This window comes from Saimiri boliviensis, chromosome 5 (assembly GCF_048565385.1).
Source record: "Saimiri boliviensis isolate mSaiBol1 chromosome 5, mSaiBol1.pri, whole genome shotgun sequence".
Classification (NCBI taxonomy): Eukaryota; Metazoa; Chordata; class Mammalia; order Primates; family Cebidae; genus Saimiri; species Saimiri boliviensis.
The window spans coordinates 98026383-98047494 of NC_133453.1; the positions used below are offsets into that span (position 1 = coordinate 98026383).

Below are 21112 nucleotides of genomic sequence, written 5' to 3' on the forward strand. Positions count from 1 at the left end.
ACTATTTATATTAATAACTATTATTTACAGAGCACCTACTTTGTTCTGGATAACTTACACACATTAGTGCTAATAGGCACAGTACCCAGGTGATGGAGATAATATGACTGTAGTAGTACTTCTGAAAACTGGATTGATCATGGTCAAAGCTGGGTCTCTAACATAAGTCTGTCTGTCTCCAAAGTCAGAGTTCTTACCAATGTACTGATGATGCTCAGCTCCAGGGTATTTTGCTCACCTGGAGACATTTGGCAATGTCTGAAGACATTTTAAACAGTAACTGTGCAGGGTAAAGGGGGTGCCACTGTCAGCTAGCAGATTGACAATAGGATGCTGGTAAATATCCTACAAGCCACAGGACAGGACAGCCCATAACAAGAGACTATTTGGGCTGAAATTTCTATAGTCCTGGGATTGATAAACCTGTCCATAGACACACTAAGTTACATATGCACTGAGATATGTGCAGACATTGTCCTTTGCAGTGGTATTTGTAATTGCAAAAGTCTGGGGAAAAATCTACCTGAATCTTTATCTCTATGAAGCCTGATACTGTGATTCTGGCCCCCTCATTACAAATTTTGGTTAACAAAGAAATCCTTAAAAAATAAATGAAAGGGAGCATTTGGTGCTTATTAAACCTGATGGTATAAAGTTTTCTTGTAAAGTTAGTAAAGAAGGGTAGTAAGATAATATACTTCTTTTCTGATTATGTTTTAAGTGTAATTGGATGAAGAGTCAGGATTTTCTTCATTTTTATACTTATATACTGTTATAATATTGATAATATATTCATTTTCTCTAATTTTGATTTGTTTACTGATTTAACAATTTATAAATTGAGTATTATGAGCCAGTCACTATTTAGATTCTATGAAAATAGCAGAGCATAAAACAGGTAACAATTCCCTTTCCTTAGGGATCTTATATTGCCATTGGGGGAAAATAGCATATAAGCCAAAACACAAACAAGTTTATCAGATGGTAAAAGATACTAATGGAGGAAATTCAAGTAGGGCATATGATTAGGGGGTGCAGAGTTGGGTAGAAGGAAGGAGTCTGAAAAATTAGAATTTTAAGTAGAGAAGATATAGCAGTTCTCATTGGGACATGACAGTTGAGCAAAAATCTGAAGGAAGCCTGGAATGAGTCATTCAGGTACCTGGGGGAAGAACACATAAGGAAGGGAAAACAGGAAATGCAAATTGACTATTTGACCATATTTTTAAACACCTTTTGCTTTTAGAAAGAGAGAGGCTGTTTTTCTTCTTTTCATAGTGCCTTAGTCATAGAACTTATTTCCCTCTCTACAGAACTTTTGTTCTAGTTAAAAAATAGTTGATGTTTTATGTGGTTTCAATGCTGCCATTAAAGTATTATACTGAAATAGATTATATAGTTAATTTATGCCTATATTTACAGTGAGAGAACAATAGTAATCTATAATAACATTACTTCTTGAGAGCTTGTATCTTTCATGTGTATAAAATTATTAATGATGAAGCAATTAGTTCGGCTTCATGTGTTTTGCTTTATTTCCAATTTATTATACCCGATGTTACTATTAATGATTATGCATTTTAATAAGAGAAATTTCTAGTAAATATTATTTCAAGCTGTTATAGTTAATGTTTATAGAAATAATAAACCATAAGCCAGTCATATGAAAAAAATACTTATAGTTACTTAGAACAAACTCATCTTTGAAGAAGTTTATTTTAATTTCAAATGTTCTAAAATTAAAACTTGAATTATTTATATGCTTATGGAATTAAATGAGCCAGTAAAATTATCTAGAGGTAGAGAAATTGGAACTTACTTTCTTTAAAAGAAGATTGGGTTTTGGAGGCAAGAATTATCTCTAGACACCAGTTTTCTGAGATCATGTATTTATGAAATCTTACTCAGTAGAAACCATTCGAGGAATATGGTCTATAATGCTTGAGAACAGTTCTCTTAATTAAATCTATAAAACAAGAAAAATAATCTCAGCTGCTGCCTGTCTCAGGGATTGAAACATTAATTTTCTTAGGTAAATGAATGATTATTAGTTCAATTATATTAGGTACTCATATAATTATTATAATATTTATACCTGACTTTTGTGAGAATTCCTACTTAAGATAATACAAATAATGAGAAGCATGACAAATAGCAAATTATTTTAAAAGATTTAAATAGTATTTTATTTACTTCAATATTGTGTTTACAAGCACTTTTCAGTGAAAGATCTAGCGATTTAATTGTTACACTTGTACTTTCATCTGTAATTTGATAAATACAATCTAGGCTATTTTAAATGCACTATAATTATGCTATATATTTTAAGTGATTCTGCTTTCAAATCATACTTTTCAAAAGAGATAAGTTACTTTACAGTGCACATTGAGCAATGTCTCTTAGTTCAAGGAACTTCAAATACATCTACCTAAATTTTCTAAGCCATCAGTCTTCTAATTGCCATAACAATATTCATTAAAGTAACAGCAATATATGAAATATATCCAGGCAATTTGCCCAGCGCTAAGTACAGTACATAGTTGTCTTCTCAAAGTACTCATACCACCATTAATGAAAAGTAATTGCCCATCAAAATTTACATTAAAAGTACTATGAGAAATCTCCAAAGGACTTTATGTGATACTCGTCCAGCAATTTTTGTCACCTTAAAATTCTATGTTCCAACAGATTGCTCTTCTTACTGCTAATTACTTAGCAAAATGGATAAATACAACAATCTCAAAGTATATCATAGCACTATTTTTATAACTGGATTATAATTGGTGATCAGAAAGTGGTATTATTAACATAAATGGAATAATTAAGTCATATCAGCTATTTCATACTTAAAAGCATTAAATAGTGATTATTTTTTCTTTGTAACCTGCTAAATTTTAACTTTATCTGGAATCATTTTCAGGGAAAAATACGTTGTTTACTGTTCATATTATTTAAAAAAGAATGAATTAAAAATATGTGTGTATATATATATATATTTTTTTTTTGAGCAGGGATATAATTGTTACATATTGCCTCCATGTCTCTTTAATTTAAAAAAGAAGTAGTAAAATGTTTCGAGTGGAAAATAACATAGAATGTTTTAGATTTATAAAAGATGTTTGAGTTAATATAATTATAACAGCATTTCAATTAGAGCATAAGAATAAATCAAAATTACTGAAGAAGTTATTCCTGAAGTCTGCTTATATACTGTAGGTATTATCTCATGTAGGAATGTAGTGGATATCTTGGAATCATATCATGATCTGGCAAGTTTTATTCTCTTAAACTGAACTTAAACAATCAGATCAAAGCCCTATTTACTCAGCAACTTTATTCAGCCCAAACTTTATTTAGGTAGATGGCCTCTGGTTATAGGAATATTGGGGGATATATATACACACCTGGATTTAGATATATTTTAAAAGTAACTAGTGCCTGAATATCATTGTGTTTAGACTTATTTTTCTCCCTTTTCATAATTAGTATCAGCATTATATCATGTAAGAAAAGTATTAAACATTACAAATTTGAAATCAACATCTGTATCAATTTAATTCTGATTAATATTCTTCCATATTTAAACCAAAACCATTTAAGAAGTATTTTCAGTAGTATAGGACAAAAGAGGAGCTCATAACTATGTGCACGTTTTAAAAATACTATGCTTTAAGCTTTTTAATTATGGATGTTACTGTTCTATGCAGTTTTGAATATAGATATATCAAAAATGAATAGTACTCAGAAGGCCAATGATGGATGAGACTATTTTGTGCTGAGTTGACTCCTAATAAAATTATACATGAGAGGAATAAAAGATTCTGTTATCTTACCGTAGAGATAAGTGCATTGTCTGAAGTGATGTGATGAGATTTAGAAGGACAGGTAGGTGACCCAGAACCCTTACAAGAAAACTCTTTAGTTAGTGTAATAGTAAGACAAATAGTACTTGTGACTTGGTGAGGATTCCTAAAAAACTGGATTAAAAAAAATCCATTTTTAAAGGGTGCATTTGATCTAATAACTGTTGTCTTTAATTTAGAAATATTTAACACTTTTAAAAATTGAAAACTATTTCTTATAGTTCCATTAGATGAACAGTAGAATCTATAAAAGCTCCATAGTTATAGCGAGTGGCCATAACAAATACCATGTGAATAAAATTTCAATGTTATTTAATAATATTCTATTCTTTGGAAATTCATTTGGACAGCTCCCTTGAAATACATGGGTGCTTTTTTTTTTTTTAAGAAATAGCTAATATGCCTCCAAGTCATTTCTATGTAACTTAAATATTGGCATTTCATATATTTTTTTCTCATTATATTTTACCATCAAGATGTTTTATGAAGAATTCTGAGAGACGTAGTGAAAGTTGAAGAATACTTGGTGTATTTCACTGTATGCCTGTATGATACCTTAGCTAAGTAATTACCTGTATATTCACATTTAAATTATTTTTCCTTTGTTGGAAATTATATATCTCATAATTATCTTTATAACTAAAATGACATTGCCAAATAATTTACTACTCTATCTTTAAAACAGTTTTTAAATCAATAATATGATTATTTTATCTTTAAATTCCAAATATAATGAGAACTGTATATATCTGCAAATTCAGAATTATATTTTCTATTCAGCAACATTATATTGTGATTTATTTCTAACGTACTGAGAACATATCTAGTAGGTTGTCAGATATAAGCATAACGGTTCAACAAAGTGATAACATTCTTTCAGGTTTTTTTTTTTTTTTTTAAGGCCAGGTACGTTTTTGTTTATTTAATGATTTATATTTAAAACATTCATGGTAAAATAAACTATAAATAAAAGATTATAGGATGATACTCACTTTATAAACTACAGTTTTATTTTTACTTTCTGGTTCAGGAGTATGCTCCTAGCTGGCAGATATCCTGTCCAATTTAATTCAAGGTACTGAGTTCCAGTGACATAATATTTTGGTAAATAATTATTGAAATAGGCAACTTTTTCCCATGAAATAAGCTATAATATGGTGGTTTTACATGTTTTCATTTTTAAGTCAGTAAATATATCAAATTGTGAAAGACAGGGACATGGCAAATGAGAACACTAAAGATCATTCATCTGTGACAATATTCATCCTTTAACCTTTTTCTTAATAATATATTTATATTTACACAAACATATATTTCTAGTCAATAAATTTTACAGTATTAATTATTTGGCAGTGTCAGGAGTTGGGTAGTAGTGACAGCAACGATGTTCGTATTTTAATAATAAGGACAGAAGAGTAAATTATCCAAGATAAGAGCAGCCATTTAAAGTAATTTTTAAAATTGGAAGATTATAATATATAGTGTGCTCACACTGGAGTAAAGTGCTAGTTTGTATATACTTATTTAATATTTAAAAAGTTGTTAAAGAAGCACACTGTAAAAGGATTTAGATTAATTGAAATCAAAGTTGAAGTTATATCATATTAATGCCAATATAGTAAATTATTTAAAAAATGGCAAAAATACTAACATTTAAAGGTATCAGAAACTTGTATTGTAGAATTGTAATTCTACATTAAGAAAAAGTTTAAAGCTTTACTTAGAGTGGCTGAAATTTATGTCATTTTAAAAAAGGTACAAACTGCCTTTCACTTTTAATTTGTTATAATCATTGCTTTTCAGGTCAGTGAATATTTCTACAACATAATTTTAATGTTTATGTAATACTGCACTGTATGCATATAGATATTTTATTTAAATAATTACAATATGTACACATTTATTTTCCTTTATTTTGGAAATTATAGATACTGTGATTAACTTTCATATAACTAGTTATTTTCACAGCTTGGATATAATGATAGATGTAGCATTTCTAGGTCAAATAGTTTACACATTTTTAAGGCTTTACATCAATCTTCTTTTTCTCTCTGGGTCACTATAATTATTCTGTTATTTAATGAAAGCAGTACTATTCCTCCTTATTCTCTCTCCACTTGAAATACCTGGTTAGACTTGAAATATCTAGAGAAACATCTGGTTCTTTTTCCTTTTTTTTCTTTTAAAATTCAGAATGTTATATATTTCAGAATCTTGTCTATCATGACTCCCATCTTCTAAGACTGTTTCCCATTTTTTGGATTCCTCCAAAAACTAAAAACCAAAATCTGAACACAATAGTAAAGACATATTTAGAACAAGATCTACTGAGGTTAATATTTCCTAAGCACTATTATATATGAAATTTGGTCACCAGGAACAGAATGTCTTATTCTGGTTTTCTCAAGTAATGAACAGAAGTGTCTGATATAAAAATACATACGACCTGAAGATAAAACAGGATTGTCAAGAAAATCTAAGATGGGAAATTATAGAATGGTGTCAGGGAGGAAAAACTTTTCCTCTGTCCTCTTAGGTTCAATGTCTAGTGGCCCATGAGTTAAACTAACAAAAGATAGATTGGCAGGAGAAAAGGCATATGATTTTTATTAATATTTTATATGTATAGAATTCATAGAAAAGAAGTAAATCTCCAAGAAGTAATGAGACATGTGACTTAAATACTGTTTTAACAAAGGAAAGGGGCTTTGTGCTTCAAAGGATGACCATTGCGGAAAAGGGAATAAGAAATATATGGAGGAAATTAGAGGAAGATAAGGATTATTTTAGTAAAGTTTTTTTATGCACACTCATCTCAATGCCTACTGTCAGGGAATGAGTCATTCTCCTTTTCCTGGTATGGTAGAGAGAACACTTACACAAGGGAAATTTATGCCACCTTCAGAAAGGGAAATTTATGCCCTACTTTTAGTTAGAAAAAAAAGGAAGGCAGAGAATTCTTCCTACATTTGCTGATTCTCAATTGCCTTCAGCTCAAAATAATTCTTTTACCAAAGTGGCATATTGTGGGAGGCATATTCTGATTCCCTTTGATGGCTCTGTTTGTAGAGAGAGAGACCTGGAAGGTCTCATACAAGGCAATCTACAAGGCAGCTCTCAGAAACTTAGCAGTAAAATTTGTGAACAGTTGGCTCTGACTGACTCATTGTCCATTATGGCTCCTTCTGCCCCCTTTGGAAATGGCTAGAAGTTATTAAAAAATTACTAAAAATACAGACATAGTGCTTGGCTGAATTTACAGAAGTATAACCAGAGAGTGCAGAGATTGCCATTCTATCAGGACAAAATAACATCATATTAATTAATGTTCACATTACTTTGATTCCAAGTCACAACCTGACTAGAATGCCAGAAAGTCTAATCTTCTCTTCTTTTCAGTATAATTTAATTTTTAAAATTCTTTTAGAGACAGGGCCTCACTCTGTCAGCCAGGCTGGAGTGCAGTGGTGAGATCCTGGCTTACTGCAACCTCAACACCCTGGGCTCAGATGATTCTCCTACCTCAGTGTCTTGAGTAGCTTGGATTTCAGGGGTGCACCATCAAGCCCAGCTAATTTTTGAAATTTTTGTAGAGACAGGGTCTTACTTTTTTGCCTAGGCTGGCCTCAAACTTCTAGCTCAAGTGAGCCTCCTTCCTTGGCCTCCCAAAATGCTGGGATTACAGGTGTGAGCCTTTACCTTGGCCCAATCTTTTCTTTAAGTAACTTACTTCAGATATTTTGCAGGGTGATCAAAATTGCTTACCTTGATTTAAAATTGATCTTCCCATTGTTTACAATCTCCAAGAGGAAACTAAGGCTACATCCTGAAGGAAATCTTAATCCCTGACCTTCAGGTGCTCCCTCCTCCAGACAGGCCTTGCTACCTAGTAGAAGTCTTGCACCCAACCTCAGAAATGTCCCCAGTTACTAAGGCTGACAGAAGGAGCAGTACAAGGCTACTCTGGGTTTACTGCTGAAACTCAATGTCAGCAGCTCAAAGCGCCATTGCTACTGGAGGAAAAAGTGAGGCAGTTCTGTTCTCCGGTGCCAGACTTATTTAAGGATATCAAAATGAAACTAAAGAGAAAATTCATGAAACAGCTGCCCAGGCTCTAGCAGATAATAATTCTTGATGGTCAGCTTTTCCATTATTTATCTCTCTCTCATTTACATGTAACTTTTTTGTCCAAAGCATTCCCTGGGCACCACAGTGACTAAACAGGGGGTGTATCCAGTATGAACCCCAATTTTTTTCCAGATCAGAACTTCCATGAGAATATTGAGCAGTAATTCACCATTATATTTCTATGTTATACCTTTGCAGGGAGTTGAAGATAGAAGTGAAAAAGACCACTCCAATTCCTGCCTTCATGGAGCTTGTATTTAGTTGGGGTAGATAGTAAATGCATACATATACACAAAAATGTCATATAGAAAAAAAATGATGTGAAATAAAATAAGATAGCTTCCCAGAGGCTTTTGCTGAGAAGGTACTATTTGAGCATAGACCTGGATGACAAGAAAGATCAGCCTTGTGAAAATTTCTAAGGAAGCACTTTCCAGGCAGATAAAATAGCAAATAAAAAGTCCTGAAAGCTAGATTGTGCTTGGCAAGTCCCAGCTGGTGTAACTGTAGCTAAAGTGGCAGAAGCTTAATTCAGAAAAGAGGAGGGTCAAGGGAGAAAGGTCCTGAACAGCGTATCCACTGTAGGAAATAAAAGCTTAGTATTTCACTCTCATAGCCAGTTGAAGGGTTAAACAGAGGAGTTATAAAAGCTAGTTTGTATTTTAAAAGGAGTACTCAGCATTGTGTGCCAATTGGACTATGGGTGAGAACTTGAGGCGTTCAGGGGAGAGACTATGGCGGCTTGGAGTAGTGTGGTATCACTGGCAATGGAAGGCACTGAGACCCAGATAAGTAATTTGGAGGTAGGTAGTTGGAATGTATTGTTAGGGTACTATTCAGACCCCTGCTTCAATGTAGGGTGAATTTTCTCTCAGTGGCTCTCATTTTGCTTCTCAGACTGAACCTGGAAAATGTCTCAGACTCTTGTTAATATTTTCTACAGTACTCTATCCTGCCATGAATAAGTAAGTTGATATGAGGAAGTATATTAGTCTCCTAGGGCTGCCATAACAATACCACAGACTGGGTGTTTTGTTTTGTTTTGTTTTGTTTTGTTTTGTTTTGTTTTGTTTTGTTTTAGACAGAGTTTTGCTCTTGTTGCCCAGGCTGGAGTGCAATGGTACGCTCTTGACCCACTGCAACCTCTGCCTGCAGACTGGGTGTCTTAAACAATAGACATTATTTTTCACAGCTCTGGAGGCTTAGAAATCCAAAATCAAAGTGTTAGTAGGTTTGGTTTCTTCTGAGGTCTCCATAGCTGGCAGATGGCCACCTTCTTGCTGTGTCCTCACACGGTCTTTTCTCTCTGTGTGCACATTCCTGTGATCTCTTTCCTGTTGGATTAGGATCCAATCATATGACCTCATTCAACTGAATTATCTCTTTTTTAAGACTCGATCCCCAAATATAGTCATATTGAGGATAGAGCTTCAACATATAAATTTTTAGGGGATGCAATAAAGTCTTTAACAAGGAGGGTTATCACCTAATCTAACACTCTTTAGACCTTGCTTAAGCAGATCCTTCTTAACAAAGGGACAGATAATTCATTTTTTTCTCAAACTGAGCTTATGTAAATGTCAAAGTTTTTTTTTTAACATTCTTAATTTCAGTCATTATACAAATATAGAGGTTCTAATATTTTATTGCCCCTACTCTAATATCATTTTGTGCAAAGCTGGAGACCACTGCATTACATGGATGGCCATGAGACCTTGCAAGTGATTACTACAGGTACTTTAAATTATTATTTTTTTTTGCCACCAACAGTAATTACACTATTAATCTCAACCAGCATCTATGCAAATTCATGTCTCTAGACACAAGAGAAGTGTTATAAAATTATAGACAAGTTGTACAAATTCATCCATGATTCTGATAAAATAATTCCACACACATTCTTATTGATAGTGGATGGAAATATTTCTCTGAGTTATTTATGTAGCAGAATCAGTATAGTCATATGTAAGTTTTAGAGTTTTTTTTGTTGTTGTTGTTGACTCATTCATTTGTGTATTCCATATAGCTACCAATTATTGTCCTTAGCATTTGAGTCATTTGGCTAAATAATTTATATATTAAATTAATATGGTGGAGAGTTTCTCATTTTACATATTAGGAGACTAATATTAAAATTTAAGTAACTTACTCAAAATCATCCAGAGAGTGTCATGGCCAATTTTCACACCAGGTTTTGTGCTTCCAAACTGCATTACCTTACCGAATGCAACTTTCAACCAACCTTGAAAATCGCCCATTTTCCTGGTTTTGGAGTATGAGTAGAAGATGAATGAATTAATAAGAAATAGCTTCTCCCCTGAAGAATCTTAGGTTTTAGGTCAAGTGTGGTAACACCACATCTGTAATCGCAGCTATTTGGGAGGCCAAGGCAGGAAGATTACTTGAGGCCAGGAGTTCAAAACAAGCCTGGGCAATATAATGAGATCCTGATCCCACCAAAAAAAAAAAAAAAAAAAAAAAAAAAAAAAAAAAAAAAAAAAAAAAAGATATTAACCGGGCATGGTGGTGCACGCCTGTAGTTCATTACTCAGGAGGCTGAGCTAGGAGGATTGCTTGATCTCAGGAGCTTTATGCTACAGTGAGCCCTGATCAGAAATACTTAATTCTGGACTAAGGGACAGAATGAGAACCTGTCTTCAAAAAGAAAAATCTTGTTTTTTAAACAAGATAGACATGTAAATAAATAAAGTGCTTTAAGACATTAAATGCTATGATATAATTATATACAGACCGCAAACCACAAGGAATCAGGTGAATCCTTCTACCTCTTGCGGACTAGTAAACTTTCCAAATAAAGGTACCATTTGAGCTGAATCTGGAAATTTGGCTCCATTATTCAGTTAATGGGAGTAGAAGTGAGTATAGCAGTGGAGGGAAAGATTCCAGATGGAAGAAGTAAATTGAGGTTAGCACAAGAAGGCACAGAGATGCTTGGTATTTATCCTTTTGGAAACTAGAAATACTATCAACCCTATATTAATCCATTACCTGGGTAGTGGAGAATAGGCGGAGGGCACAGATAAAATGTATCTGTGCTTAATTACACCTGCTTAATTACAATTTGTGATTTAAGATGGATATTTACTAGAAATGTATTAAATTAAAATGTTTAGTTTGCTCTGTTAGCTGAGTAGTTATTTCTTCTTCTTCCCCACCCTACTCTTCCTCTTCTTCCTTTTTTAAATGAAAATAATTTTAGGAACGTCCGTTTTCATTGAAGGAATTCTACATTTTATTTTCTAAATATCCCAGCAAGCATTTATTCAGAGCTGCCTTGTTTTTGTCAGCTAACTCCTTGCTCTCACTGTCATTCTCCCCTTCACAATGCACAAATACTAGTTCGCTGGCAACAGTCAAGCCATCCGCTTGGACATTAAATTACCTGCCACTCTCCAGTTTTTCTGTATAACCCCAGACTGCCCCCTTAGCTCTCCATGAGGCAAATCTCTCAATATAACAAGGAATGGAAAGAGTTTCGGGCCATATCTGTCAGTTCAAGGTTACAAAGGCTTGAAAGCAAATTCTGGGCATTGTTCTTCAATGCTCTCTATCCTACTTACACTGTCCTCTACATTCTCTGCTTAAGAATAAAAACATCTTGGGAAAAGGCATGGGAAAGAGACTTCTATTCTGTCACTGCCACGACAAAGAGATTTTGGCACAGAGTTCCAGACAAACTGCAGAGAGCTGCTCCCACACAGAAGAGAAGTTAATAGACTAACAGACTGCTGTAAGCAAACATATCTACCTCTGATTGTCCAGGTGGAGGGGCGTTCCTGGTTTGCAGTAGGTACAGTGTAAAAATGTAATGGCTCCTACATTTTTATAAATAATAAATTCATTCTGATATGTAGATATTTCTCTCATTCACAATAGTTTTAATTATTTTTCTTACAAATACGCTGCCTTTTGTTTATTCCATATTTTGCCATAACTTGGTTAATCTGTCTCTGGAAAATTGTAAGTTGACTGCAATTCAATATTCCTGGAACACAGAGCACTGGGGGCAGCAACAGATCTGTAGATGGAAAATTAAACAGGCATCTAATCTTGGATGGCCTTTGTGCCATGCCTTTGGCAGGGGGAAGCCATTGGAGAGTTTTAAGCTGCAGAGTGACACACTCACATTTGCATTTTAGAATGATCACTCCAGTATTCCCTCGGCAATGGCAGTCAGGAGAATGAGAAGTGATGAGACCCTGAGCTAAGCAGTTTCTGTGGGGAAGGTGAGGAAGTAAAGCTTTCCTGAGACAATGAGGACAAATAGTTAAGTGGGCAGTTTAGTGCAGGGTCTAGGAGAGGGAACAGAGGCGGGGAGAAAGCAAGCAACGACTGACCTGGCTTCTGATGACTGCCTGGGTACCACTTGTTGAGAAAAATCTACAGGGAAAGACTCACAATTGGGAAAAATAAATTGAATTTTATTTTGCTAATATAAAGTTGAGGAGACTTTGTTGTATTTAGGTACAAATATATACTATATGGTTAGATACATAAAAAGGATAGTTAGGGATAGCATTGAGATTTGGGAGCTGTTGGGGTGACAAGAGGAGTAGTTAGTAAAGTCACAAGTAAGAATTCTCCCCACCCTTCCCTTCCCAAATTCCCAGGGTGTCTTTTGATATTTGTGATATTGATTTTGATATTGTAAAGAATATATTGATTTTTTTTAAAGTTGTGAATATTATTTGACATAATACTATGGAATCTCAACATATGGCTCTTCCCTCAACATGCATTTTTCTTGAAGTTCTGATTTTCTGCTTCCATATGCCAGCTTGCTCTCTAGATTTGCTGCTGTCTCGCTTGGGTCTCTAATCATTGTCATGTTGGACGGTTCTCTTTTGCCTATCTCTCAATTTTCTATTTCTCAAATATTCTTTTCCACTTTACTCTGATTTAGTCAAGTACAGCTTCCAACAGCTTCCTGAGAAAGGAGCTTGTGAAGCAAATTTATCAAAGACAGTACTGTCTTTTATGTTTACGTTTGATTAATTGAGTATGGAAGTCCAGATTGGAAATAATTTGGTATCAAATCTTCCCAGTCATTCTTGTCTTCTCAATAATAAACTGAAGTTGAGAAGTCCAATGCTATTACACTATTATGTCTTTTGTTCATTACTCTTTCACTCCAGAAACTTTTAGAATCTTTTTTCCCCCTTTATGATTCTGGCAATTCATGACAACGTGTGTCTGTTTTGCTGGGAACTTATTTGGCTGTTTCAATCTAAACACTGATGCCCTTCAGTTCTGAAAAATGATGTCAAATTATTTTTAAATGATTTTTTGATTTGTTTTACAATAATCTCTCAAGGTCATATAACTTAGAAGGTGAACTTTCATTTCTATTTTTTTATTTCTTACCTTCAAAATATTTTTCCTTGAGGATTTCTTCAACTTTAAACTTTCTATCAACATTTTAAATTCAGCTATACTCCTTTTAACTTCTGAGTTCAAATTTTTTCTTTTTAACCCTTTCTTTATTATAACCTCCTTTTGTTTCATGCATATCATTTCTGTACTCTCTCTGAGGATATCCATTTGTTTTCATTTTATTCTATTTTGTTTTCTATTTTTGCTGCTGCTTCTGTTTCTTCTTAGTTTTTTTTTTTTTTTTTTTTTTTTTTTTTTTTTTTTTTTTTTTTTTTTTCCCCTGTTTATTCAATTTGATTTCTTGCTCATGGTATAGTCATTCTTTAATTATCTGATGTTTCTGGGCTGTGTTTTGTTTTCGTTTTTCTAAAGATCATCAGAAATTCTGAGTTCAAGCAGCAGGCCTTATGTAATGATAAACATCTTTAAAAATAGCTGCCCTGAGCTTTTATTGTGTGTGTGTGTGTGTGTGTGTGTGTGTGTGTGTGTGAAGGCAGACTCCTCCAATTATCTCTTTCTTCAGAGCATTGGTCTAGACAGTTTTCCCTAACAGGGAAACCTTTTAATATCTCATGTGGGGCATATAAACCTGGATGTGAGCTTCCTCAAAAGTTGGGGAAGGGGACTGAGGTTAAATTTAGCAGTTAGGTCTGTGGTTCTTAGCCCTATTTGCATATTATAGTGGGAGATTTGAAAAAGTCTCGTGTTCATGGTATAGGCCAAAACAATTCAGTGACAATCTCTAGGGGTGGCACCTAGACATTTTTAAAAAGGGGTTCCAGGTGATTCTCATGTTCATCTCAGGTGAAGACCCACTGGGCAAGCAGCATCAGCACATTTGTGTCACCTGAGAACTTTTCATAAATGCAAAGTTTTGGTCCCCACCTTTGAACTATTAAATCATACAGTCTGGGTTGGGACCCAGAAATCTATGGTTTAAGTAGTTCTCCACATAATTCTAATTCATGCTGATATTTGAGAACTTCTGTAGATGATCACTTAATCCTTCATCTCAGTATCCTTCTCTTTCAGCCTTTTGGGTGAATTTCTAATCTTTCACCAGGCTTGAGGAACGGCACTCCCTTGGCAGTGTACTCTGGGTTCTAACCACTTTTTTTTTTTTTTTTTGAGACAGAGTTTTGTTCTGTTGCCAGGCGCCAGGTTGGAGTACAGTGGCGCGATCTCGGCTCACTGCAACCTCGGCCTCCTGGGTTCAAGCAATTCTCCTGCCTCAGCCTCCTGGGTAGCTGGGACTGCAGGCGAATGCCACCACGCCCAGTTACTGTTTTTTGTATTTTTAGTAGATACAGAATTTCACCATATTGGCCAGGATAGTCTCGATCTCTTGACCTCGTGATCCGCCCGCCTCTGCCTCCCAAAGAGCTGGGATTACAGGCTTGAGCCACCGCGCCCGGCTCTAACCACTTTTTTGACAGGCTAAAGCAATCCTCCTATTTTCAATTGCATCTATCTCCCTATTTTTAGACACTTTAAGGCCCACAATTTCTAATCTAGTCTGAGCTTTTGCAGTACAAATTAACTGTCATCTGAGCTCCTCCTATTACAGGTCTAGACTCTCATTTTATCTGTTAAATGATCACCAATTATAATCTACTTTCAATCCACTTCTGTTTTTATTGCCATGGTCTCCTCTCTTATACCTTGTCTGTGTAGGTTTATGCATTTTTAATTGTTTTCTAATAAATTTTGGTTTGCCAGGAGAGAAGAGATATAACAAAATTGCCAGATAAAATGTAAGACACCCAGTTAAAATTTAATTCCAAATATGTAACAGACTTTTTTTTGGTATGTCCTAATAAATTATTCTTCATTTATCTGAAATTCAAATGTAACTAGGCATGTTTTCTATTTTGAACCTGAAGGGCTGATTTTTGACAAAAATCTAATTTTAAGTAATGGATCTCAATAGTTCTGGCATAGGGTAGTAAAAATACATATTCAGAATATTTCAAAAATAAGTTAATTTTAATGATACATCTAGAGAAGTAAAGCATTATCAAAATTTAATAATTATCATTCTAAAATACCATAACTAAAATATGTATTACAACTACCTTTATTTTGGGCTGAAACTTCAATTCAATTTATATTCATTAAGTTATGTTTACACTGCATAGTATAGTGTTATTAGGTCCAATGGGAGACTATTTTAGAGATTACAATGTAGTAGAAAGAGCAATGGAATTCAAGTAATGCTGACCTGGAGTTAATACCACATACTCCTGCTGTGTGACCTTCAGGAAGGTCACCGTTTGATTTTCCATTTACTTATTTTGAACAGAATATGTGTTAACACATCCTATCACTTTTATGACAATGAAACAAGACAATTGTATTTACTCAATTTAGAGCCTCTCAAAGGGCCTGGAACTTGGTAAGTGCTTGGTAAATATTATTTTCCTTCTCTCTCTTTTTTGGAGAAGAGTTTGGAGACTGTATGGTATATGCTAACTATGTATATGCTAATTATTAATATTAACATATTTAACATTTTATAGATATTAAAATATTTCACAAGTTCCTTTAATATCTCTGTTAGTAAATGTATTATTTTGCTAGGAATGTTGTGACGAAGTCCCACAGACTGGATGACTTGAGAGAAATTGATTTTCTAGCATTTCTGGAGGTGAGGATCTGAGATTAAGGTGTTGTCAGGGCTGCATTCTTCTAAGATCCTTATTTGTAGATGACTGTCATCTCCCTGTGGTTTCACATGGCCTTTCCTCAGTGCATATCTGTGTCCCAATGTCCTCTCCCTATAAGAAAACCAGTCACATTGAATTAGGGTCCATCCTAATGGAGCCTCGTTTAGAATTAATCGTTAAATAGTTTTTTAAAGACTTTCTCTCTCTAAATACAGTCTCAGTCTGAAGTACTGGGACTTAAAAATTCAGCATATTAATTTGGGATGGGAGTCACAATTTATCCCATAACCATGAAGCAGATTTACTTATTGTTACAACTTAACCACTACCCTATTATATTAGCTCCCTGCTTACATACAGCTTAAGCAAGCAATGTTTGAATTTCAATAATTTCTCAAGATTCTAACATCTTCATTAAAATAACAGTATGAGACAAAAAAAAAAGAAATGAACAAATGTGATTCCAAGTTATAATTATGCAGTGAAAAACAAAGTTTAAAAGAATGCAAAACACTGTGAACAACATAAATTACAAGACAGGATCCTTGTTCTCAAAAGCTCTCATCGCTGAATAAGCCATCAAAACTAGCGCAAGTGAAACAATAAGGAAAACAACCATTAAATACGAAATCATGTGATTATGTTTATAGAGCAGCCTTAGAATCAGGGAGGAGGAAGCATCAGTGTGGGCTGTGCTAGTCTGAAATACTTTACTGAGAATGAGGCTATACTTGTGCATTGAAAGGTGAATATAGTGGAGTTACATGCAGACACATGTATGCAAACTGTCATAAATAAGAATTGGACCATGCCTATTTTCTTCATAGCACCAATAGAAGTCTTCCCTTATTTCTTTTCTGTTGGTTTATTTATTCTGTCTGTCTCTATTACTAGAATACTAGGTCTGTGATGGAAGAGATCTTACTAGTTTTGTCTCCTGTCATTTTTCCATCATCTGGAATCATACTTTACAAATAATACATGCACAATATTAATTGAATAAATGGATTAATATATATTGTAAGATGAAAAGACTGCAATTGAAAAGGAGTCTCAGTAAGTGGAATAAATTTGATTATGTAGGGCTTTAAAAATCTGATAGAGAATTTTAAATTTGAAGCTGTATATAATGAGGAGGCTTTGAAGAACCTTAAGCAAGAATCATGCATGATGAAAGTTAACTTTTTAGATGACTGCAACAACCTGGAATAATTTTTCCAGGATACTTGGGGTCACTGGTCATTCTTAAGGTGCCTGTTTTCTGAGTCCTCCTGGTCCTTTATGAGCACAAGCTTCTTTGGTCATGGTCTTCAAGGCTGTGGTTCTTTACCCATTTATTTCCTGACTCTGTACCATGCCATCAGAATCCAATTGATCAAGAAACTTTTGATCAGAAATCCAATTGATCAGAAACTTTGTATGTGAACAGGGTGTGGTTTTGTGCTACTCTTAGAAGCCCTACCCACCCAAAACTATAATCCAGAACTGGGTTTCATGGACACCTCTACAGGGAGCCACAAAAGGGTAAGTCTGGCATTTTACATATTTGCTGTAGAATTAGTATTCTTCACAGCCAAAGGCTGTGGTGAACAACCACAGTGTCTGCCACTGTTTGGCTACCTTCTAGTGGTCAAGGAAGAAAAACTTTTTTCTAATTTTTTTTTTTCTAGTCTTCTGTAGCAATAAAAATAACGCAATCAGAAACAATTTTTTTATTATCTTGCCATAGAGATGTGTTCAAATGTTTAGTTTTAAGTGAATGCAACCCGGGGCCATAATAAATTACTTAGCTGATGGAAATGGAGAATTTGCAGAGAGATACGTCTTGTGAATTCATCTACCCACATAGCTCTCTTTAGCTTTAATGTGTATAGTTTCTACTCAAGACCCACTGGGTGTGATAATGTGAATAAGAAGGGAATGTCTTCATTTCCTGAGTGGCCCATTCAGTTAGAGGTGGTCCAAATAAAACTTTCCTGTGTCACAGTGTTATACGTAGTCTCACTCAATCATCCATGTCTTCATGGTGAGGGGCTTTGGCCTAGGAGATAGAAATGGAACCCTTTGATTTGGAATTGAACAATGGTCTTTTTCTTTAGTCAGACAAACCAGTAGGCTCTCAATTCTATACTTCAGGTAAAGTCCTTTTGTTAATTTTGGATTTTGCCCATAATTTTTGATTTAATATTTTTATAAATTTTATTTCTGAAGTAATATACACATAATTACAGAATAAATTATACAGAAGAGACTCTTATCAATAACAATACCTGCCACTCTACTCTGTCTATCCCCAGTCCTACTTCTCAGGGACAAATCTCTGATAGCTGTCTGTTATTCATTGTGGCTGTACTACTTTCTTTCTTTCCTTACTCCCTTTCTTTTTTTTTTTTTCTTTTTTCCTTCTTCCTTTCTTTTTCTTTTCCTGGAGTTCTTACTCCCAAAGTCTTCTATTCTCATGATCCAATATAGACAGCTTTTTATGCTTGCCTCATAGCATTTATTCTGGGGCTTTCCTTTGCCATCTGGCTTTGTTGAGTTTCCTGTTTTTTAGATTCATTCTCATTATCTTGACTTATTTTCTCATTTTTTTCCAGCTTAACTTTCAGTTTCTGTTTAAGAAAGAGTTCATGGGAGGTAAATTTATGATATATATCTTCCCTCTGCACGGCTACACACACACACACCCAAACACACTCACACACACACACACACACACTTTTACAGTTAATTAATAATTTACTATGGAGTTCTAGCTTGATTGTAATTTCTCCTAAGAATTTCCCAGGCATTTCTACACTGTTTTCCAGTTTCTATAATGGTGAAGAAAAGTTTAGCATGGTGGTTAGCAAAGAAGGACTAAGTAATTCTTGTAAGTGACTTACCTTTTCTTATCTCCAAATTTTAAAAAAAGATATATTTTTAAGCAGAATGTTCTGAAATGTCACATGCATATATTCATTTTCTCTATTCTCTTTGCTGGTGAATCACTTGAAGCTGTCATTCTCAAACTTTTTGGTGCATGACCTTTTTATAGTCTTAAAAATTATTGAGATCCCTAAGAGCTTTTTTGATGTGGGTTATACATAACAATATTAGATATTAAACCTGAAAAAAATTTAAAAATATTTATTACAAATTCACTTAAACATTACAAAATAAACACATTGTTTATATGTTATATTTTAATGTTAATAGTTATATTTTCTTAATTAGCAAGGAGAGAGGAAATGTCCTACATTTTGCGAATTTACTTAATATCTTACAATATAGCCGAATTTTTACATCTGCTTCAGGAGATGTTGTGTAGGTTCAGATATATGCCATTAGCATAAAGAGGATTATTTTAAAAACTTTTTCAGATGATTATGAACATTCTTCTTTTAAAACTACATGAAAACTCAGCAAGTGTTAGTTTCTTAAAAGTGAATAGCAAAAACCATATAATGAAATTTATATTTCTGCTCATATTAAAATTTATTGGCCTAATTTTCACTATAAGTTAATCATTTGCTATGCACGATTTTGGCTCAGCTTGTGTTGTTCATTTGAAAAATATTACTTTCTTATGTTATGTATATCTTTCCAGTGTTGATATATTTCATTACACCATATTGAAAAAAAATTAGATTCATGAATATTGTCACAAATCTCATTAGAAAAATTTTTAGATATTAGGAAATTGTCTAACTTATGGTGTTGATAGAAGTTTTCCAACACTCTAATCTTCATTTGAAAGCTTTAATTTTATCATTGGAAAGAAACTACCTTAGCTTTTTTCATCTAGCAGGGTTTTCTTATTCATTTTTGGGTAAACATCTTCTAAATATTTAAGTCTGAATAGCCATATGTCTGTCATTCTTCAAAGATAAAATGATGTTCTATGAAAAAAGTAGCTAATTGCTTTTGCAGCTCAAGCAATCTCATAAGACGGTCCCTCCAGACAATGGTATGTTGGTATGCAGCAGGAGGGCTTTATGCACATTTCTCATTTTGTGACTTAATATGAAAACATCATGTCCTAAAGAGTCAAGCTTTAATAAAATTAGTACTTTTTATTGGTCAATTAAGGTAATTTTTAAGTAAAACTGGCATTTTTTTTTCTGCTGTGAGTGCATGACCATAGTGAATTCAGTAATATCTAATACAGCATGATGCTACTGGCTATTGGGCTTTTAAAACAAATATTCTACTAATCTTTTTTTTTTTTCCTACTATTTTCTGGGGTTGCTTTGGTTCTTTTTCTCTATGTTGTGGAAAGTTTCCACCACCGTATTTTCTGATGATTCTATTAAAAAATATTTTTGGTAGATTTTTTAATCTCTAAAGACTTTTGTGATTGCTCATTTTTTATACTATCTTTTACTTTCGTGAGTGATGTATGTACTAGAATCTCTTGAATATGTTTATTATATTTTTGATAATTTAAAAAAATTAAAAGAGTTTTTTCTAAATTATTACTTGTGCACCTAATGTTTATCTTAGTGCTTATTTTTTCATTGTGCTCGTTTTTCCCATTGAGCTTGAGATCCTCGATTTCCTATGATGGTTAACAAAGGAGGACTGTGTATCTTTCATGGATGTCTTTTACCTTTATGAAAATAGAACTCTTTTCATTCAGTGTCTTCCTTGAGGGGAGCTCTGAAAGGAACTGCACCCTGTGACATGCAGGTTTAGTATTAGGAAGGACCTAGTGGTCAGGATTTGATTCCCACAAGTGCTAGAATGTAGAGAACCGTGTGGCATGGCACCAGTTTTAATATTCAAAACCTCTTCACTGAGTATCGTAGAAAAGAGCTGTGGCTACTTATCTGAGACTTTCTATCAGCTCTTAGCCCTCTGTGAACTAAGGACAAAGAGCTAAGGAGATGTAGGTGGTATTAAATATAAAAATATCTCTATTTAATCACCCAAATAGAGTTAAATGACCTTATTTTAACTTCTAGGTAGAAAATTGATTTGTGGTCTCAATTTGTGGCCATTAGTTCTATTCTTACTGAAAAGATTGAATCGTTCAAATCCTTTAAAATTATAACTTTATTTTAAATTACTGCATTGCCT

The 21112-nt window shown here is 33.8% G+C and overlaps 1 protein-coding gene across 4 annotated transcripts in view; it reads left to right on the forward strand.

Annotated features, from left to right (window-relative positions):
* The window catches only part of LRP1B (LDL receptor related protein 1B), a 1884038-nt gene that overhangs the window by 1323003 nt on the left and 539923 nt on the right, over positions 1-21112 (forward strand). The gene's annotated exons all lie outside the window — the stretch shown is intronic.